This window comes from Bos taurus, chromosome 25 (genome assembly GCF_002263795.3).
Source record: "Bos taurus isolate L1 Dominette 01449 registration number 42190680 breed Hereford chromosome 25, ARS-UCD2.0, whole genome shotgun sequence".
Classification (NCBI taxonomy): domain Eukaryota; kingdom Metazoa; phylum Chordata; class Mammalia; order Artiodactyla; family Bovidae; genus Bos; species Bos taurus.
Genome location: NC_037352.1, coordinates 37,531,803 through 37,555,154, shown reverse-complemented (window position 1 = coordinate 37,555,154; position 23,352 = coordinate 37,531,803). Strand labels below are relative to the sequence as shown.

Sequence of the window (23,352 nt, the reverse complement as noted above, 5' to 3'; positions counted from 1 at the left end):
GTAACCATAAATTCATTTTCTAAGCCTGTGAGTCTGTTTCTGTTTTATAAATAGTATCTGTCAATGACATGACAGACAATGGATTAGTCTCCAAAATTTACAAATAGCTCATGCCGCTTAATATCATAAAAACAAACAACCCAAGCAAAAATGGGCAGAAGACCTAAACAGACATTTCTCCAAAGAAGACATACAGATGGCCAAGAGGCACGTGAAAAGATGCTCAACATCACTAATTGTTAGGGAAATGCAAGTCAAGACTACAATGAGATATCGCCTCACCCCGTCAGAATGACTGTCAACAAAAAAATTCACAAACAACAAATGCTAGTGAGGGTGTGGCGAGAAGGGAGCCCTCTGACCCTGGGCGGGAAGGGGGCCCTCTGACCCTGATCGGGAAGGGGGCCCTCAGGCCCTGGGCGGGAAGGGAGCCCTCCAACCCTGTCAGTGGGAATGTAAATTGGTGCAGCCACTGTGGAGAACAGTATGGAGGTTCCTTAAAAAACTAAAAATTGAGCTACTATATGATCCAGCAACCCCACTCCTGGACATATATTCAGAGAGAAACATGTTCGAAAGGATACATGCACCCCAGTGTTCATTGCAGTACTGTTTACAACAGCCCAGACAGGGAGGCAACCGAAATGCCCATCAACAGAGGAATGGATAAAGAAGAAGTGGTGTATGTACACAGGGCCTCCCCCGCAGCACTAGTGGTAAAGAACCCGCTGCCAATGCAGGACACGTAAGATACGTGGATTCGATCCCTGGGCTGGGAAGATCCCCTGGAGGAGGGCGTGGCAACCCATTCTAGTATTCTTGCCTGGAGAATCCCATGGACAGAGGAGGCCAGTAGGCTACAGTCCATGGGGTCCCACAGAGTTGGACACGACTGAAGCGACCTAACACACACGCATATACACAATGGAATATTATTCAACCACAAAAAAGAATGAAATAATGCCATTTGCAGAAATATGGATGGACCTGGACCTAGAGAATGCTGTACTGAGTGAAATAAGTCAGAGAAAGACAAATATCGTATGATATCACTTATATGCTGCTGCTGCTAAGTTGCTTCAGTTGTGTCCGACTCTGTGTGACCCCATAGACGGCCTCCTACCAGGCTCCCCCGTCCCTGGGATTCTCCAGGCAAGAACACTGGAGTGGGGTGCCATTTCCTTCTCCAAGTCATGAAAGTGAAAAGTGAAAGTGAAGTCGCTCAGTCGTGTCCGAATCTTAGCGACCCCATGGACTGCAACCCACCAGGCTCCTCCACCCATGGGATTTTCCAGGCAAGAGTACTGGAGTGGGGTGCCATTGCCTTCTCTGCATTTATATGCAGAACCCCCCCAAAAAACCAATACAAATGAGCTTAATTACAAACCAGAGTCAGAGGGTTTTACACAATGTAATGAACTCACACAGTGGAGGACTGTTCTCCAACATGACACCAGCACCAACACGCTGATGCATCAGTGCTTCAGTCGAAGGGAGCTGCTGTCTAGCCCTCGGGAGTGACAGGCACTGCTTGGGTGTTCAGTTTGCTTTAGACAACAAGAAGCGTGCACCCGGTCCAGCGGAACGGCTGATCCAAATCTGCTTTGGTGGCTCGTGAGTTCAGTGGAAATAAGGGAGCAGCAGTAACAAAGGCTTGCATTAACCACAGGGCAGACAGGACTAAGGGGCAGCAACTGCCTGGGGTCCTTCCCCAGGGCCTCCGTGTGTCCAGAGCACCAGGACCTGTTCAGCTCCAGCCTCAGTCAGACCTCAAAGGCTGTTCCCGAAAGACGATCCAGAATTCAAGGCATGGGCTGGGGATCAGTGGTGAGAAGAATTCTTCCAGTGAAAATATCCCGGAACATCTGGTTTGCCTGCGTCAGTTGCATTCTGTATAGCTTCTCTGACACCTCATCAGACGCATACTAAGTAGAGGGTTTGGCTTACCCCTTTAATAATGCCAGTGGAACAAGAGGCACGCGTCTGAGCATCCTTGAGGCTCTGGCAGGTATTCCGTCCACAGTATATTCTGCAGGTTCTTCATTTACCAGCATAATTAACCCCCACTGTGGACTTGACTTTATGCTAATTGCTGAAGGGGCTAATCACCCACCCTGGATGGAGGGTTGGATGGGTAGATGGATGAATGAATGAATGAGTGAAGAGCAGGACATGTGTCCTGTCCTCAAGTTATCACAGGATTCCTCACGTTTCCTCACTGTGTCGTAACTGGCAGCATTTTCACTTACTCGTCCTGTCTGGTCCACACTGTAAATGCTTAGGTAGAGTCAGTTTACAGTGTGTGAACATCTTACCAACACCAGGTGAGGCATGAGGACTTCCTGGTTCCCTGTGAGCGGCTTCACTTCTTTGTGTTTTTGCTCAGTTTTGCTGGCAGAAAAGATAGCCCAGTGCCCGGGGGAGAATTTAAACCCAAGTAGACTTTGTGTCTCAGACAACATCAGATGCTTCCCTTTCGAGCAGTTTATTAGATCCTGCCCGGGGTAGAGTGGACCACTTCCTGGAGGGTTTGTAACACTCTAGGGAAAATCTTACGACAACGCACAGGGAAGGAAATGCTGGGTGGAGCAGGGCAGACCGTGGGCATTCTTTATTTGAGAAAGTCATGCCATCTGGGAGAACTATTGCCAAAGACTAATACTGAGACACGCTGCCAGTGTCAGAATTGAAATCCAGGGCACCCAATTAATCTTGGTTTCCACGGCAACCAACAGAGTGAGGCCCCCCTCCCCCTGTACTGCCTCCTTACTCCCCCAACTCCCCCAGGCAGGGAGGTATCTACAAGAGGCTTGGGGGAGAGAGAAACATGGGGCACTTGGAGGGGGAGACAAATAAGGACGTGACTTTGGTGGCTTCAGCCAGGACCTCCAAGGTCCTTGAAGGGAGTGGGGTCCAAACTGCATTCCTCCCATTGTGATCCTAAAGACCAGGAAATTTCCAGAAGAACCCATTAGGGCAGGCCTGCTCTGTTCAGGGGAGGGAGAGGAAAGAGTTCAGGCCAGAGATGAGGAACTAATGCAGGGACAATCGTATTTAAAAATTGTTAACTTATTTGGTGGTGTTTGGAGGTCACACTGGCTTTGGGATGTCTTAGATCCTGTGTTCCAGAGGAACCACTAATTGATGGCAGGGGTGGGGCTGTACTGGTTCCAATTTATATGTATATAGAGAGAGATTGGCTAATTTAAGAGAAGGCAAAACAAAACTGTGTGTCTTGGAGGATCCCTTGATCCATGGCTGCTGGCCTTGGCTTTGAGACACTGCTGGCTCGAATTCAAGAGTCTGTGCTAATTGACATTTGTCTCCTCTTCTCCACGAAGGCCGCCACCCTTGTGTCATTAGGACACTGGCACCACAACTATTTCTAAGGCGGAGCGGTAGTTTCTTTCTGTCAGAGCCAGGCGCTGCAGCAATTATCAGAAAAGAAGAAAATAGTCGGATGAGGAACTTGCTTTGTAGGCTTGACGAAATTAATAGACTAGCCTCGTGACCAGATAGACTTTCCTTTTATCAGCACCGGGAAGTTCTCAGGCATCTGTCTGCTTAGCACAAAGGAGCCCAGATCTCTTTATTTCTGTCCGACTCCTTCCCTGCCCCCAAACCCTGGCTGGATGTTCGACAAGACACACTCAACAGCAACAAGACGACTCCTCTGACAAAGAAGCCGAGGCCTGGGAGATGGATCTGAGAGGCTAGTGAGAGGGGCTCATTTTTCTAACTCCATTATGGGCACTATTGGTTGGAGAAGCAATTTTTTTAAAATGTGCCATCTTCACGCAGTGTAAGGTTTTGAAGTGTTTGCCCTCCAATTACTGCAGCAGTGGCAGGATGTGGATTAATTAGGAAATAAGGAAAAACTTTGGGGGAGGTGGAGGGGACCTCTCTGGTGGGAGGCTGAGGGTACACTTCCCAGTTAGCCAAGTTAATGGGGACTAATGAGCTGCTGGAGCAGAATAATCAGCTGTGCCCCTGTAAGCCAGCCTGAGCATGGCTTTGTGGAAGGCCCAGGGTGCCTCCCTGCCCTGAGATGCTGAGGTCTTGGTTCCCAAGCGCCCCTTGTATGGCTTGCTCCTCCCGTAGGTGCTGCGTGCCCCTCAGTTCACAGCTGGGAGGAGCCTCCCCCACAGGGCTGTGGATGAGCACAGCCTCATGGTCCCAGCATCACCCTTCCTCCTGCATTGGAACGATGGAAATGATCTGCATGTGACAGGCTGACCCAAGACAAAGCTGGGTCTTGACTTCCCTGCTCATTAGGTTTGGACAGATCCTTTACCCTCTGTGAGCCTCAGTTTTCTCATCTATAAAACGGGCACAGTAACGACCCACTTACATCACCACCTATGTAAATCAGTAGTGAGGATTAAATAAGATAACATGTGAAATCAGAAGCTGTACAGTGCTCTTATATTTGCTGTTCTGTTGTTCTTGGCTGCTGCCTGCTGTGCTGCGTCAAGGGCACCTTTGGAAAGAAGACAGGAATGGGGAGAGTCCAAGGGGAGAGAGAATTCTTCTGATACCCAACAGTGTGTTCTCCTACTGGCTCAGCCACTAGAGTCCTGAGGGTATTCTGATAGCCATTCTCGACCTAAATCAGAATTCTTCCACCTTCCTGAAAAGGTGAGACTGAGGGCTTCCCTGGTGGCTCAGTGGTAAAGAATCCACCTGCCAATGCAGGAGACACAGGTTTGATCTCTGATCTGGGAAGATCCCACATGCTGCGAAGCAACTAAGCCCATGCACCACAAATCCTGAGCCTGTGCTCTAGAGCCCGGGAGTTGCAATTACTGAGCCCACGTGCCACAATTACTGAAACCTGCATGGCCTGGAACCCATGCTCTGCAAGAAGGGAAGCCACTGCAATGAGAAGCCTGCATACCACGACTAGAGAGTAGCCCTGCTCGCTGAAACTAGAGAAAAAGCCCTCGCAGCAACAAAGACCCAGCACAATAAAAAATAAAATAAATACATTAAATTATTTAAAAAAAAAAAGTGAAATCGAAAGGCCAAGGAATCTCCTGCTTCCTCTGAAACTGCATTAAGGGCTCCCACCCGGGGGCAGTGCACTGTTTGGGTCCCTGTCTCTCTCGTAGCCAAAGACAGTGAACAACCCGATAGCAGGAGCCAGGCTGCTCGGCCCACATGTGGTCCACTGTGGTCCCCTTGACCACTTTGCTGGAGGAGCAGCTGAGACCCCAAGGGCCGCCCAGGAGGTGAAAGTTGTTTCTCATTTCTATCTGATTTCCTGTGATCAAAAGATGCCCCTTGACCAGTAAAATGCTGTTGAAAATGCTCCAGCAGACCTGGTGGACACCAATTAACCTCAGAGATGGGAGCAGGAACGGGAACACGCTGTCCCCTCCCCACCAGGTACGTGGAGAGAAGAGGGCACATTCTGCTCCCTTATTGAATGCATAGCAAAAAAAAAAAAAGTGAGTAAAAGCCGAACAGAACAGTCAGTGGAGGCTCAAGTGTTCGCTTCTGAATGGTGCTCAGGCAGCGGGCACAGCGTCTGCTCACGGACACAGCACTGTCTTCAGAGATGAGTGGGACACCGTGGCCTCCTCGGGTGGCACGCCCGGTCGGGCGGGGGCTCTCAGGCGGGGAGCAGCGTTCGCAGATGTGCGGGGGGAGGAAGGCCGGGGGCTGGGTGGGTGATCAGCTGGGGACGGGGTGGGGGGGCTCTGGGGCTGGAGTTCTGGCCGCCCAGACAGCCAGAAGAGCTTTTCTTTGTTGGTCTCCGGGCAGATAGAGAGAGCACCCACCTTGTTGCGGGGTGCGAGTCCTGTGACGTCCGCACGCCGGCCTCGTGAATTCACTCTGGGGCCAGCGTGACTCACGGCCTTGAATCAGCCATTGTTGAGTCTGAGGGAGGCGAGTGGGGAAATCAATGGAAGAAGGTGTCGGGGAGAGAACGTCCTGTTCTGAGCTCGGTGAGAAGAGTCCTGGCGGGGACGGTGATACAGGAGACGCCCTTGAGAATTCTCAGACTGTCAGGCTGAGCGGAGGGAGGGAGTCGCTGTTAGCTCACAAGGGGAGGAGCGACAACCCACTCGCTCGCAGTCATGAGTAAACTCTCTCTGTGACGAGCACCGTTCTAGGCGCTGCAGACGCCCTGGAGGTCGAGACATCATCCTTCCCCTGTGCTTCGTGGGGACACAGACAGTGAAGATGGGCGCTGTCGCGTTACTGTCCCTGAAACTCCTGGAAGCCAGTACTCAGTCCACATAGGTGTGTTGAGATCGTTGGAAAAATCCTGTCTTAGTACATTTGGGCTGTTATAATAAGATACTGCAGACTGGGCGCCTTATGAACAACAAACGTATCTTTCTTAGAGTTCTGGAAGCTGAGAACTCCAGGATCATGGCGCCAACAGATCTGATGTTTAGTGAGAGCTTCCTGGTTCCCAGACGGCACCTTCTCCCTGGCTCTTCGCTTGGTAGAAGGGGCTGGGTGCTCTGTGGGGGTCTCTTTTATTACGGCAAAAGTCCCATGTATCAGAGCTCCATCCTCATGACCTAATCACCTCCCAGAGGCTCCTAATGACATCTTCTAATGACATTGCCTCTGGTGGTAAGGTCTCAACATATGAATTTGGGGTGGACACAACCACCCAAGCCATGCGTGTGTTAGTAGCTCAGTCATGTCTGACTCTTTGCGACCCTATGGACTGTGGCCTGCCAGGCTCCTCTGTCTATGGAATTCTCCAGGCAAGAATACTGGGGTGGGTAGCCATTCCCTTCTCCAAAAATCTTCGTGACCCAGGGATCGAACCTGGGTCTCCACAGCAAATTCTAAGATGAATAATCCATGGTCCCTGTCCACGAGGTCCAGCTGTCTCGTGGAGGAGCCAGCGGGGCAATAGAGAAGCACCCCAAAGCAACTGGACAGTGAGGGAAAGAAGGTTCACCTTGGAGCTGAATTATGGACTCGAGACCTCCTGCGTCAGAGCTGAGGAGGCAAAGTCACCTTAAGAGACAGTCGTCAGTCAGCAGGACTGTAATTGAATTTAATGCATAACTTCTATATAGAAGGATTCCGTTGAGCAGAAGGAAAGTCACCCGAGAGGCCCTCCCCCACCCGCCCGGCACTGCCTGGCGATTCAGTGACGCCCTGGCTTGGTCCCCATCGCAGGGACTTCTTGTGGCTCAGAGGCACTTCCCGGGCTGCCTGCGGGGGGCAGGTGGCATTATTTGTGCACAGCTCATCCTTCCTTTTCTGCCCTTCACTGTGGCTTCCCTGAGAGGGAATCTACTCCCCACTGGTTGTCTTTGGCCTGCTTCAACCAATGGAATGCTAGTGCATGATGTGAGCGGAGCTTTCAACAGCCTCACACAGCTTGCCTGCCTCCTGTCATTTGCCAGAAGAGTTCCCCCTGTAACCCTTTTAGTCTGGTTTCAGAATAAGATAACACATGGAGATGACCTGAACCCTGCCTGCAGCCTGAAGAAATAAAGCCTCTGGAGTCTACCTGAAAACATGTGAATGGAAAATGAACGGTTTTGTTTTTAGGTCACTGAGCTGTTAGGCTTGTTACCCAGCATCACGGTTCTGGAAACCTGACTCATATACAGAACCTGATGTGGGTAAAGGCTTTAATTGCAGAACGGTTTAACTGCTCCCTTCTGCTCTGGCTCCTGGTTCTCTAAGCCACCTTCTGCTTATAGTTTAGCTCCCTATACAGTGTGCTGATCAGAGAGAAGGAGCTGGTTGGGCCTGTGTTAATATTATTAGTTTGATTTCTCCTCATAAATGATCATGCTGTGAGTCTTGTGAGTGGTTAAGAGAGACAGGCCAGAGGCTGATCCCCTCTGAAACTCCAGAAAGTTCCTCTGGAGGGCTGCAGTGTGCAGCTGAGCAGTGCACCCCAGCAAAAGCCCTGAGGCTATGTCCAAGCAGCCTCTTTGTGGTTTGATGGCTGACCAACCTGCCTTAAGCCACACGGCTCAGCCAGAAGACACTCATCAAAGCCAAGTTCACAAATCACTGTAACACCAGGTGGCATCACCAGGATGAGATAGTCATGCCTGGTTACAGTAGTGGCTCTCAGTTCAGAGAGATGATGTGCTATGACATCTCATCATTTCCAGTGGCAAGGTTCTAGTGAGGGGAGTTGGAGGGTAGGGTGTAATCATGGTAATATTAGTAATGTGACAATTAGTGAATAGACTTATCACTTTAATGAATCCTGTTTTAATAGAAATCATTCAACTGCGTGGAAAACATGCTAATTTGGGGTTTTCTTGTGTGTGGACTTTTTATTCAGAAAGTCTGGCCAATTGGACCATGTCTCTAGATTAAGCACCATTATTTATCTGCTGGAAGTGTTCCAAATTTCAGGTACGAAACCTAGAAGGAAAGAAATAGCTTCTGTGTGTAAACTTTGTCAAACCCAACCTATAGTGTGGCAGATGTTAGTTAATCTTAATCTCTAAGGCTTTATGGGAGAAGGAAATGGCAACCCACTCCAGTGTTCTTGCCTGGAGAATCCCAGGGATGGCGGAGCCTTGTGGGCTGCCGTCTATGGGGTCGCACAGAGTCGGACATGACTGAAGCGACTTAGCAGCAGCAGCAGCTAACACCTTATAAGGATTCTTTTGTCAGATCAATGTGCTGAGGGACATCAGGTAACCTGGGAGCAGCTGGCACATTTTGAGGGGTGGGAAGGAGAAGACCAGCAAAGCCATCTTTATAGTTTTGCCTTTATCTTTTTGATATCCAAAGAGATCATTATGTGTAACTCATGTGGCCCCAAAGGACTGACAGAGCATCTTCCTGTAAGAGGGGGCTGCCATGAACACACGGGTCAAGAAATGCTGGTGACCCAGACTTGTCATTCTGCTCTTTACTCTTTAGCAAAAGGAGGAAGCAGGCAGGGGAGAGTGCATGGAGCTAGAGATCGAGAGTTTCATTTCTTTTTGTTTTCAGATTTAAGCTATTTTAGGGTCATCATCCAGCCTTTTTTGGAGTCTTCCCATAAAGTAGAGATGGATGAGCAACTGTGGTTTCTAGAGAGGGGAGAGGAAGCAGGAAGCTCCATCACTGGGCCACTGTCCCTGTCTCCCCACCCACGGAAGGACCTCGTGGCTCAGGTTCTCTGTTCTGTCAGAGAACTGTGCCCTAAGTTCTCTCTTCACCAGTCGCTTTGTTTGGTCACTATGTTGTGTCCAGCCCTGTGACCCCAAGGACTGCAGAACGCTAGGCTCCTTTGTCCTCCACTATCTCTCAGAGCTTGCTCAAATTCGTGTCCATTGAGTTGGTGATGCTACCTAACCATCTCATTCTCTGTCACCCTCTTCTCCTTTTACCTTCAATGTTTCCCAGCATCAGGGTCTTTTTCAAGGAGTTGGCTCTTCCCATCAGGTGGTCCCAGTATTGTAGCTTCGGCTTCAGCATCAGTCCTTCCAATGAATATTTAGGATTGACGTCCTTTAGGATTGACTGGTTTGATCTTGCAATTCAAGGGACTCTCAAGAGTCTTCTCCAACACCACAGTTCCAAAGCATGAATTCTTTGACACTCGGTCTTCTTTACAGTCCAACTCTCACATCCATACGTGACTACTGGAAAAACCATAGCTTTGACTATAACGGACCTTTGCTGGCAAAGTGATGTCTCTGCTTTTTAATACACTGTCTAGGTTTGTCATAGCCTTCCTTCCAAGGAGCAAGTGTCCTTTAATTTCATGGCTCCAGAAACCATCCGCAGTGGTTTTGGAGACCAAGAAAATAAAAATCGGTCACTGCTTCTTTTTTCAGCCCTTGCTTGGCAAGTGCTTATTGTCCACCCTGTGTGCTCAGCATTGTACTAAGTGTCACAATCCTGTGAAAACAGTTTAGTGGATTTTTGCAAGGTTTCTGCGTTAGTCTGCTAGGGCTGCCATAAAGTATCACAGACTGGGTAGCTTAAGCAACAGATATTTGTTTTCTCATAGTTCTAGGAGCTAGAATTCCAAGATCAAGGTGCCAGCAGGTTGATTTCTGGTGAAGCCTCTCCTGCTGGCTTGGAGAAGGCTACCTTCCCTTTGCCCTCACAGAGATCTCTGATGTCTCTTCCTCTTCTTATAAGGACATAGGTCCCGTCAGATTAGGGTCCTATCCTTATGATCACTTATAATCTTATTACCTCTGCAAAGGCTGTATCTCCAAATACAGTCATATTGGGAATTAGGGCTTCAACATACAAATTTTGGAGGGCACAATTCAGTCCATAACAGTCTCCTTCTGAAATCTTAGGATTTTTTTTTAAAAGAATTTGAATCACAAATAATTTTAGTCCGAGTGAGACTTTCCTTTGGCTAACACATCTACCCTCACCTAAAGTCTGTGGGGCAACTGGGAAAACTAAATTAAAGACCCTATATTTCCAAATACACAAGGTGCGGATCAGTGAGGCGGGTCCACACGACTCATATCTCCAGGCCCCTCACAGGCTTTGCGGGCCAGGGCGTCATTCCAACAGCCCTGTCAGAGACCACTTACACTCCTGGCACCCCAAAGCAGGTGTGCCCCCCAGATGGGATGAACAAATGAGTGAACACGTGAGTGAGTGAGTGAGTGATGATGGCCTCCACCGAAAATAGTGAACGCCAAATACACAGGAGTTTTTAAAATTTTATTCATATTTACTTATTTATGGCTGCAACTGGGTCTTCATTCCTTTCTCAAGTTGCAGAAGCAGGCTTCTCATTGCAGTGACTTCTCTTGTTGCAGAGCATGGGCTGTAGGGCATCTGGGCTCAGTAGTTGGTTTCTGGGCTCTAGACCACAGGCTTGATAGTTGTGGCCCACAGGCTTAGTTGCTCTGTGGCATGTGGAATCTTCCCAGACCAAGGATCGAACCCATGGTTCCCTGCATTGGCAGGTGGAATTTTATCCATTGCACCACCAGGGAAATCCCCCCAATACACAGGCTTTTAATAATAATAATAAAAGACTTACTGTCCACCTTTTGTCTGTCATTCCCACAATTTGGGGTTTGAATCTGCACATCTCATTTTTTCAGCTCTGGGTTTATTTTACTTCATGTGCTTCAGGAAGGGCAGAGCTCTCTCTACGACTCTGTGAAGCGAGCCTCAGGTAAACTGCAGAGGTGTGAAGAGCACCTGTCTAAGAAGATCTATAAGGCATCTCCTGTAGGTCTTTAATCCAGTTCCTTCTGGGTGTGTGGCATTGGCAGTTCATAAAGGTTCAATTGGACGCCGACAAGTGGGAATGGAGTTCCTCTTCATGCGGCTGGTGAGATGGTGAGCTTCTTTTTTCTTTTTTTCTTCTTTTGCTTTGCAGTGTTCACATGCTTATTTTGAGCTCTAAGATGGCTGGGACTCTAAAGGATCAGACTAATGCTATTCAATAATCAAGGAGAAGGCTGTTTATAAAAACCTGTTTAAGGATTCTGCTGGCTTAACTTTAAGCCACGTACCAACTGCACTATGTAAGAAGAATGTGCAGCCTAGGTCTAGTTCCCAATGACTTATGTTAATGACAAAACATTGCATAAGTTTTTGAGCTATTTGCGATAAATTAAGCAAATTAAGTCTGCCCTGCAAAACTTGAGTTGGAATGAAGCTATTAGAGTAGGATTCTTACTCTAGCAAAACTGTATAATTAAATGTAGAAGACATAATAAATATTTGATAAACCCAATGCTACTTACATCCACTGAGTGCCTACTATGTATGTATAAGGTATAATGTTCAGTGCTACAAGGTTTACGAGAAAAGAAAAAAAACACTTTATCAAGGACCTTTGGCTTCTCAAGTATGTTATGTCACAATAATGTAACAGTACACAGGTTTTTTTTAATCCGCTTACACATTGTCTCTGTAGGACTCAGTTTCCCCTATATACAATTGCACCTCAACGAAGCTCTGTGGAAATGAACAAGTAAAACAAAGTTCCGACCTTAAGACTAGCTTGGAAAATGTTGGCAGAGCTTAAATAATGCTGTTAAAAACGTTAATTTAAACATGGTATTCTAGCTGAGAGCCAAAACAAAGGAACGGAATTCACTCACGGGCTCCTCTGCCAGGGGTATATGTGCACACTGTCTTTGGCTGATCTAATTCTCTCTTCGGCTTGAAATGTTTTCCCAAAGCTCACATGGAGAAATCCACCAAGAGAGAACGGTGTTCTCTCACCTACTGAACTCAATCTGGACTCGAGAGCAGATGAATAACACTAGCTCCTCTCAAAAAGGCCATTATTACCGCTAGGATTCTTTTTTCCTCCCCTCTCTCTTCCTGCACACGCCAAAGGGCTCTATAGAAAGTCTCCATAATTTGCTCCTTTGTGTTTCTCATTAGGGCCCGAGAGGAACCCTACTGAGCTCCCCTGACATTATCTCCGTCCACCTGAGGCCTGTGTGTTTTGAAATGTCATCTTGCTTGAGAGATAATACCAGCTCTGATTGTGTCAGTCACAGAGCTGGGCATGGAATAAGTAAGTGAAGACAGACTCTAAGATAAAGTCAAGGTCGTTCATGCATGTTAAAGAAATGGGGCCCTTACTATGTTCCAGGAAGTATGGGGCCAAACTGGTGTTACCAGCGCAAACTTGGGGTGACCTCAGTGTTTGCCCCTGGTAAGAAGTGGGTTTGAGCCCCTCCGCCGTGAAGAGGAGGAATCAGGGGAAACGAAACCTCGTAACTATGACAACCACAGAGAGCAAAAGCCAGAGGTGAGCTGGATCTGTCAAGGCCGACGGTACACAGGTGAGGCTGGTCCGCACCCACTGGGGCAGTTCCCACAGCCTCATGTGGTTTGAAGACTGCAGGTGGCTCCCACATGCCCCGGTGCAGGGGTCCCAGCAACTGCAGGGGCTGCCAGACAGTGTCTCTGTTTGTTGCTGAGGTCTGCCTCCCGCAGCAGGCCTGCCACCCATCACCCACCTCCTGTGAACGAGAGCAGGGCACCACACACCTCTCCAGCTTCCCAGCCAGGACACGCCGCTGCGAGGTTCTCCTTGGTGCTGCAGAGCGGGCAGCACCGGACAAGGCCGGCTGGGCGCCTCAGATCCCAGGACACTAAGAACGTGGAGGGCCAGCAACTGCTCCTGCTCCCTCATTTACAGCCCCCCTCACTTGGGGGCTCTCCCATCTCCTTGGCTCAGGGACTCCAGAGGGAAATATACACGATCGATCTGGTGAGTCTCAGAGATAATTTAATCCCACATTTGCATTTGTAATCTCAAAAGTATAGGCACCAGGCAAGTACATAAATGTGTAATTCCGACTTGTTTAAGACCATAAGGTGTCATGGAGCATGGTTTGAACTGGCTACCTCTTAAAGGAATTCACCCCCTCACTCTGAAAAACCAAATCAAAGCAAAATGAAATGGGTAGCCTAAACAAAACACATCTGTGGGCACCAAGTGTCCCTCATGACACCAATATGCTATTCCTGATCTGGTCTACACCCTTATTTGATGGATGGAGAGACTGAGTCCCAACGGGAAATGTTACCTGTTCCTAGGGCAGGACTAGAGGCCTGGTTACCTAAATTTCCATCCATGGTTGGCAACCCCACACAGCCTAACTCATTATCTGTTGGGCGTAGGCGGTGGATATTGTGAGATTTCTGAGTACCAAATCTTCAGAGTGTTGACACCAAGCCCCACCTTATCGGGACTGTCTGAGAAAGCCTGAGCTTTCTTCCCTGGGAAGGGCTCACGTACAGGCAAGGCAGGACGACCTCTGTGGCTCCGTGTGTCCATCTGTAACCTGGAGATGAAGCCTCCCAATCTGTCTACTTTATGTTATGAGAGGTTTCTTAAAGGGGTAGGGGACTAGAGACAAGGCCAATGTGCAGATGAAATGAGTCGATATGGAAAACCCTGGGAACAGTGCCTGATGCAAAGTATTCACTCCCTGTAAGTTATCACTGTAGCATTGCTGTGTCAATATTACTGTTTGACACGGTCTAAGACACGGTTGGTAAAATGAAAATGTTACCCAGAAGCCAAACTAATGGCGAACGCCTCAAAGCAAACTTCTTATGTGATCCACATGGCATACCAAGGAAAATCACAAGGACAGAAATTACACAGCACAGCCAGGAAAATAGAATAATGAAAGCCAAGCAGTAATGCTATCCAGGGTAAACCTATTCACCAGCCAGGAAGATAAGAATTGAGCAAATTTGTTCTCAAGAAAGATACAGAAGAGAGCTTTCTCTGAAAAAGAAAAATTGAACATTCTGCATTCTGAGACCTCTTAGGAAAGAAAATTTCCTTTAGTAAATACTTCATATTCAAAATGATCATGAGCCACAAAAGGCATTTTTCCTCAAGCGAACTGAGGGGCATTTTTCCTCAAGTGAACTGACAAAGTTTCTTATAAATTAAAAAGTTTTGGGACTTCCCTGGTGGTCCAGTGGCTAAGATTGTGCTCCCAATGCAGGGGGCCTGGGTTGAATCCTCAGTCAAGGAACTAGATCCCACCCATCACAACTGAAAAAAAAAAAAAAAAAAAAAGGATTCCACATGCCACAATAAAGATCCAGAACATGGCAACAAAATCCTGCGTGCTGCCACCAAGACACAGCAGTCAAATAAAAAACAAACCAACCAACCTTTTCCCCCCACAGTGGAATGAATTCACTGTAAGCTACTAATATGAACACACTTTTTCAGCTATCTGAAGCCTCCGGTCGGGGCCTGGGTTTCTGCCGCAGGAAGTCTACGGGCAGCTGAACTTCTGGGCCTTTTGGGCTGTCCTCCCACACCTGCCATAGCACTCGGGCATTCCTACCTCACTGAACGCGCACTCCTGCTCTCCTCTGAGCTCCCAAGACGTGTCCCGCTAGCGTGCTGGCCCCTTCACCAGGGGTCCTTGCCGGGGTGTTGAGTGCAGAACATCTGTAGACGTGTTTTCACATCAGCAAGCTCTCCCTCGTCCAGTCTGATGCCCCCTCCCGTCAGCTCCCCCTCGCCCCCGATCTAATCCCATAGCCCTTTCCTTTGGGGAACAATCCCCTTCATCCCTTAGCAGGCCCTGTGCTTCCCCAGATGGGTTGTGTTAGGACTTGACCCCTGAGGTTGGCCTGGTGCCCAGAGGGGAGGAGAGGGCACATCCTGGGGAGTGGGCACACACTGCCTTGAGAGGCTGAGCCTTCTGTGTGGTCTCTCAGCTAGCCTCTAAGCAAAGCCATGGGCCACAGCTGCAGGGTAGGGGGTTTCCAGGGGTCTGGGGCTTTGGGGCTTTCAAGTACATCTGCCCAGATGACCCCGTCTCAGTCCTCAGGGTCCCATGCCTTCTGAATCAGAGCTTGCGCTGACACAGCAGACTTGCTGGGGCTGAGAATCCGCTGTGCCCTGGAGGACTGGGGCTACTGCCACATGAAGTCCTGGGCCTGGCTTCTCCTGCCTTCTGGATGCAGGAGATAAGAGTCTCTTTATATACTGTTTTGAAGGCACTCTGAATTCCACAGTTGGCTTTGTATGGTTTTTCTCTGAGGCATCAATGGCACTCATTAGAAAGCATCTCATTTCGTTGGGCTCATTCGTTTCATTATATTATCTCATGCCCTTGACCTCTCAAAAGCGGAGCTATTCATTGGCCCTGCCAGGACACCCTACCCCACCCAGCCCCCTTCACCAGCCACAAGCCTTCACAGCTGTGGGGCCACAGCTCACGAGGGCTGACAGAGCGCCACCACCTGTGGACCGCCTCAGGCCGGCCACCTGGTGGGGGATGCAGGTCTTCCCTGGACCACCCCCGATCCCAGCTCTTTCCTGGGAAACAGGCTCTGAGATGCTGAGTGGAGCAGGCAGGAAGTTTCCTGGGGAGCCTGGGGGTGGGGAAGGAAGGATGAGGACCCTGAACTGGGACATGGCTGCACCACAGACGCTCTGGGGCTGGGACGCGCTTCAGAGTCGTCCCGAGGGCACAGGGCCTGAGCCTTGATGCCCTCAATCGGTCGTCTGACGTGGCTGCCCCGGAGGAGCAGCGTGGCTCTGGGGGGAGGCGACTCTTCCCAGACAGGGACTGGGCTGAGGGCTACTGTCAGCCACCTCCCCAGGCAGCTGAGTGACCGGTGGGCCCTTGGGGCCCCCTAGGGGCACACACATGTGGCGCGGCCTCCGTTTGTTGGTGCAGCCAGCCCCTCATCACCTCCCTCCACCCCAGGCTCCTCCTCGTTTTCCAGCCAGTGACCTTTCCAAAAGGGGAGTCTGATCCCATCCTGCCTAAAACCCTTTCACGGCTTCCCAGGGCCCTCAGAATAGTCCGGTCGCCTTATCATGGCTCATAAGGCTTTGCATGATCTGACTTCTGCTTATCTTTGCAGCCTCATTTTTGGACATGTCCTTTGAATGTTCAGCTTCTGACCTTAGGAAGGCCTTTTGGCTTCCTAAGGCTGTACCAATCCTGTGCATTAACGCGCGTGCGTGTGTAATGGCCCCTTCTGCCCTTACCTCCTTCGTCCTCATAACCACTTGCTCAAGCACATTTGACCTGCTAACACTTCCTCTCCTTCACTCTCTACTTCGTGTATTCCCTAGAACAAGGGTCTCCAACCCCTGGGGCCATGGACCAGTAATGGTCTTAGGCCTGTTAGGAACGCGGCCACACAGCAGGAGGTGAGCGGCAGGTGAGTGAGCAGCGAAGCATCGTCTGTATTTACAGCCAGTCCCCATCGCTCAGATTACCACCTGAGCTCCGCCTCCGGTCAGATCAGTGGCGGCATTAGATTCTCAGAGGATCTTGAACCCTACTGTGAACTGCGCGTCACGCGAGCGGTTTCCAAGGGAAAACTTGTGTGCTCCTTCTGAGAGTCATCCCCCTGCCTCACCTGTGGAAAAGCTGTCTTCCACGAAACTGGTTCCTGGCACCAACAGGGTTGAGGACCGCTGTTTTAGAAGTCTTTGCAATGCCCCAGTGTAAGCTGGGAGCTCCTCTTCGCTGCCTCTCATCCTCTCGCGTGTGTCCACCAGCCACACGATGCACAGCCTCCCTGGGAGACAATGACATTCACTGTCTTAGCCATCGCTGTATTTCCAGCTCCTCACGGGTGCCCTGCTCATAGTCTCCTAAATGAACGAGTGAATACATGCGGGTGGGCAGTGGAGCACTGAGCAGAAGGGAAAGATAGATGGACGCTATGGCAGGCAATTACACCTTTGGTCAAACAGAGAGCGTGGGACTTGTTCTCAGTGCAGATTCTGAGCACATAGGACAGCGGTGTCTACCGAGCTCATGAGGAAGACGAACTCACCTGGCAGAAATGGGATTCAACACTGACCTTTACAGAAGTGCTCGGCGCTGCTCTGGCTGTGGGAACTGTGGGCGAAAGGCCAGGGATCTGGAGGGCATCTCAAAGAAGCCAACCAAACAGGCGAGGAGTTGAAGTGATTTCTGCAGAAAGAGAGAAGTTAGGGACAAGTTAGGGACCTGGCTTGGAAGGTGGAGGCCCAGGGCACAGGGTGGAAGTCTCTGAAGTAATGTAGGACACGTGTGCACAGACTGAGGTGTGGGGCAGGGGGCACTGGAATCACAGGTGTCTGAGGCCTTGAGGACAGGGATGTGAGGATACATAAACACTTTGAACGGCAGGAAGAAGACGTGTGTGCAGAGGCAAAAACGAGCACATCCATCACTTTGAGAAGACCTGGGGAGTCTCATCTCTGCCTTGCCCCTTCTACAAAGTCAGGGGAGCACTATATAGAGGGGTCACTCCTCTCTGGAGTTGCTTCTTTCAAGAGCCCCACACAGCCTTGGAAGCAACCAGAGAAACATCTGGTTGGCATTTGCTAACAGGTCTTTCAGCTACTGAAACGACATACATAATTTGGCAGAATACTTTGGCTTTTAGTAGAAAACAAACTCAAAGTGGGGTCTTCAAGAATACTGAACCCCTTTTGAATGTGACATAACCTCCCAGGACAGTCATCTATTATTTTGAAGAAAAAAAATTCCAGTCCTCTATGCTCCAGTTTCCTTCTCTGTAAAACTGGATTGTTTTAAGGATTAAATAACTTAACATATGTGAAGTGCTTAGAGCCATATACTTGGCACACAGTAAGTGCTTAATAAATATTTATATATGCAATTATTCTTATTACTTTAGAAGCAGCAGCATGGCATCATGGAAAAGATATGTCATCTCTAGAGATGTGGCTTCAAATGCGGGCTCCACAACTTACTAATTATGAGATCATTCACCCATTTATCTCTTTGGCTTCCTCAACTCTAAGAAAGTACTCTATGCAGCGTTGTTATTGGTATCAAATAGCAAAACATCTAAGAAAATCCTGCATGTGTTTTAAAGTGCTGTCTGTGAGTTAGAGGGACTTCCCAGGTGACGCAGTGGTAAGGAATCTGTCTGCCAGTGCGGGAGACTGAAGTTTGATCCCTGGGTGGGGGAAGATCCCCTGGAGAAGGAAATGGCAACCCATCCAGTATTCTCACCTGGAGAATCCCATGGACAGAGCAGCCTGGCGGGCTACATACAGTCTATGGAGTCACAAAGAGCTGAGCACTCATAAGCATGATTGAGTTAGAAGAGGTGTGCATGCGTGTGTGTGTTCCTTTCAGCAGTTTTTGTTGAGTGTCTGTGTCTTTTAAGATGATCATTTGAGACCGGGGGTGATGCTTGGTGGATGCTTTCTGAGGAGAGGATAGATAAGTAGGCAGAGTGGCGATGCCATACCCACGTGGACAAGCCCATGCACAGACCCCCGGAGGCAGCCTTCCTGTCTCCCTCTACGGAGTAAGGATGGTGGTAAAATGGTAAAAAAGCAGCAATGTCACCTCTCTTGTCTGTCACCATTCCCAGTCTCTCAGACCCTGACTCCATGAGGATAATAGCTATGCCCTGCCGCAGCCGTCTCAGAATGTGCCTCTGGCCTGGCGGAGATGGAATCCTCTTCTGACACCAGGGATGCTAAGCCAGTAGAAAACCACCTGCTTCCACATGCTCACTCTTATCTGGGGTGTTTTTCTTATCTCTTGACAACAGACGTTGTATCAGAATTGCTTCCCCGACATTAACCAGGTATTTGGTTCACGATACTTCCAGTGTTGCAGTGCAGTGAAGGACAAGCCCCAGAGCCATGAATTCCCATGAATGTGTGGTACCCTCTGCTGAACCCAGGCCCCATCTCTGCCCTGTACTATATATGCCTGGAATAGACAGATCACCCCTATAAACTGTGAACTCGAATCTTTTCCAGACACCATTAAATGTGATGTTAACAATGAGAAGTAGACAAGAGAAGGCTTTCAAACCTTGAAGCTGTGTTTCAGAAATAGTTACAGATAGAGATATAAGCTATTAGGCCTTTTCCCAAAAGGCCATGCGTAGAATGAAAAATCCATCTCACCATGGATGAAAGAAAAATAAGAAATAGGATTCTTTTTTGACACAGTATTGGTATAATAAAGGGCAAACTGAACACGTACAAGTCCTTGACATTTATGAGTCACCAGATTGGTCGATGATATCACTTTATCAGATCTCTTCATTTTTGTGGTTACCACTACTGCTACTACTACTACTAGTACCAGTAATACTAGTTTAGTATTTCTACTACTACTACTACTAATTATTATTATTGCTGCTGTTGACCAGGTGCCATGCTCTGGTACAAAGAGAGAGTATTTCCTCTAACCCCCGAAACAACCCAATGAGACGATGTTAATTAGTAAGCTCTTAACAGGAAAGGTTGTAGATGGTGACTGCAACCATGAAATGAAAAGATGCTTGCTCCTTGGAAGAAAAGCTATGACCAACCTAGACAGCATATTAAAAAGCAGAGACATTACTTTGCCAACAAAGGTCTGTCTAGTCAAAGCTATGGTTTTTCCGGTAGTCATGTATAGATGTGAGAGTTGGACCATAACGAAGTCTGAGTGTAGGAGAATTGATGCTTTTGAACTGTGCTGTTGGAGAAGACTCTTGAGAGTCCCTTGGACTGCAAGGAGATCCAACCAGTCCATCCTAAAAGAAATCAGTCCTGAATATTCATTGGAAGGACTGATGCTGAAGCTGAACTATCTGATGCGAAGAGGTGACTCATTAGAAAAGACCCAGATGCTGGGAAAGACTGAAGAAAGGAGGCGAAGGGGACGATAGAGGATGAGATGATTTCATGGCATGACCAACTCGATGGACATGAGTTTGAGCAAGCTCCAGGAGATGGTGAAGGACAGGGAAGCCTGGTGTGCTGCAGTCCAAGGGGTCGAAAAGAGCTGGACACGACTGAGTGACTGAATAACAACAAACAGGAGAGGAAATTAAATATCAGCAGTTAGGTAATTGGCCCCAAGTTACAAGACTGGTAGAGATGAAGCCAGGGTTTGAACACAGGCTGTTTAATCTGAAGTCTGGATTCTCCAACTGTATACAATGCCACTGCTGGCTGTGGGCTTTCTTTTTCAGCATCACGTTCACAATTTAACAGTTACTCTTCGCTTGGTGAGAAACACTGGCTACATGAAGACGGAAAACAACAGCATTCCCTGCACACCCACGTGCAGTGGGATCCGAGCCCCCGATTCCACGGCCTTGGGTTTTGTATTGGAAAGCAGCAGGGTTTGGGGGCTTCTCTCCAAGGTCCAGTTCTCATCTCTCCGTTTCCTGAAACAGCTGCAGCTCCCCCTTCTGCCTTCCAGCTCCGAGATTTTATTGTTCTCGTCTCCTTTGCTGTCTCTTTATCCTTGCAGCTTATGTCCTTTTTAGTCCCTCTGCTGCCATTTTAAGTGAGGTTGCAGGAGGGTATTTAATCCACCAGGTTTTACTGAACTCTCAGGATATAGATTAAGTGAATAAAGCACAGCAGGGGAAAAAATACAAAGATGTCTCTTTTCTATATATGACAAAGGAGAAAGAAAAAAGAACAAAACTGTAATACATGAATTCATATATTTGTACGTGCTTGTGTGTGAATTTCAATCGCTCCCTGCCACTGACATTAGTTATGAGTTATACCAGGGAAGTTGTGTTAGAGAGGAGGGGGAACGCTATTATTTTAAAATTTATTTACCCCTTGGGACTTCCCTGGTGATTCAGCGGTTAAGACTCTGTGCTTTCAATTTAGGAAGTAAAGGTTCAATCCCTGGTGAGGGAAGTAGGATCCCACACACCTCGTGGGATAACCAAAATAAAATAAATGAATCTTGGAAGTGCTTTGCTGAACAGTGGACAACGAATCAGAAACTAGCACTTTTTTTTTTTTTAGCAAAAATAGGGACAAGAAAAAAGGTACAATCAACAGCCCTGCTGACCCTTTCTTCCATCTAGATCACTGAAGAAATTTCTATGGGTGCTACATTGAAACAAATAGATAAATAAGTTTATTTACCCCTGAGTTATTTGAACTATTACAACGAGCAAGAATTACCTGTGAAATTTTAAAAATATTGAAAAGATACTTGCTTTGCACAAACTGACTTTTGATTTGCACAGTGACCTGTGTGACCATCTAGGGGATGACAGGCCTGGGTTTCAGCAAAGAAACAGTCAAAACTCCCAGGTGTTGTCTCAGATTCAGGCTGGATCTACACAAAGCCAGCAAGATCCAAATATTCAAGTTTCTGAGAGCTGGACTGTGGCCTGTTTTTAACCTGATATTTGGTGAAGTATAAATGAAGGGTTATCAGCCCTGACCACACATTAGACTTGCCCTGAATGCCTAAGAATATGAGCAGCAGAAAGACTGACAAAACCCTTCACGGCCCCGCCATCAGACTAACTAAATCCCCAGGTGAGTCTAAAGGACAGGCAGGGTTGAGACTCATTTATGCAGATATGATTTTAATCCATTGAAAAAAATCAGTTAAACCAGCTGATGTCATTCAGATCTTAAAGACAGGTTGAGTTACTAAATTTTTAAAATTCTTCAACTTTCTGACATCACACAGCACAATCTCGTGGAAGTTTTTAGTCTGTGCCTCAATATATAGCCTTTGCTAGAACCCCAGTGGTCAACTGAACAGTATATCTCAGAGCATTTGCAAGCTGGATGCTCTCTCACGGCCTCAGAGATACTGCAACTCTTCATTTTACAGATGAGGGAATGTCGCCCAGAGGTATTCTTTCACAGATTTACTGTATTGGGGTGGGTAGGGAGGAAAGAAAGAGTGGCAGAAAGAATGTGTGTGCTGAGAGTGAGTTGTGGGGAGGAAAGCAGGGAGAGAGAAGGAAGGAGGGAAAGTGAATGGTATAAAAGACTCGTATTACTGTCACAATTTTATATAACTGTCTTTTCCTATATTATGTCAGGAAGGTTCTCTAAGGATCGGTTTTACTAACCTTGAAAAAAAAAATCACTCAAGGTCCAAGTAAATTGTTGAGAATTGCTTATCTCTGCTTCCTTGTGGATTTGCACTAACTCAAGTCCTAGATTTGGCCTCTTGCAGAAAGAAAAGAATAATTTTTTTTTTTTTAAATTCTACATCTTTTACCCAATGTGCTTCTCTAAGAGGTGACATTTTCTCCTTTGTGGCTTTATTGAAAGTATTTTGTTTCAGGAAGTAATCCTCTTGACTCAACCTGCAATGTCCCTGAACAAATGGTGTGCTGTGTGAACAGGCTGCCAGCTTATATCTGAGAGCCATGGAAGGCTTGACTATTGTGTTTTTCTTATTGAGGTCGAAGTGAGTAATAAGACAAGGTGGTTCACAGCAGGAAACAGGTTACTCATGTCATGAGCCGGGACTGTTAGTTCAGAAGGGAGGAAGGAAATTAACGCTCATTGGATGAAAATGTATTCTTTGGTTTTCCTCTATTAAAATCACATTACATTTCCATGCTAGGCCCCACTACAAATGTCATAGAATGTGATATGTTATCTCAAATGCGTATTTATGGCTTCTCTGGTGTATCTATTAACCTTTACATATAGTTATATCATATACTGCATTATTTAGATTTACAGAATCCCATATGCACAAAAGTGCATCTGTTTATTCATGTTATATTAGATGTACCAATGTGATTATTGGCTTATGTTTTTCCTCCATTTTCCATGATGCTTTATTGAGGTATGTTGTTGTTGGTGGTGTTTAGTGGCTAAGGCACGTCCAGCTCTTTCTCGACCCCATTTACTGTAGCCCACCAGGCCCCTCTATCCAGGGGATTTCTGAGCCAAGAATACTGGAGTGGGCTGTCATTTGCTTTCCAGGGGATCTTCTTGGCCCTGGAATCAATCTCAAGTCTCCTGCATTGCGGGTGGGTTCTTTACTGCTGAACTGCCAGGGAAGCCGCATTGAGGTATAATCGACATGAAATAAACTTCACATATTTAAAGCGTGCAATTTGGCTAAGTTTTTAACATACGTATACACCGTGAAACCACCACCACAATTGATATAATGAATATATCCATCACTTCTGGAA

General features: G+C 47.7%; 1 long non-coding RNA gene across 1 annotated transcript; it reads left to right on the top strand.

The window, feature by feature from the left end:
* The first annotated feature begins 6,162 nt into the window (after nucleotides 1–6,162).
* Nucleotides 6,163–13,622, top strand: LOC132343877 (uncharacterized). The gene is made up of 3 exons (XR_009492884.1): nucleotides 6,163–6,249; nucleotides 11,053–11,262; nucleotides 12,322–13,622. It is a non-coding gene; the product is annotated as an uncharacterized lncRNA (long non-coding RNA).
* Nucleotides 13,623–23,352: the final 9,730 nt, after the last annotated feature.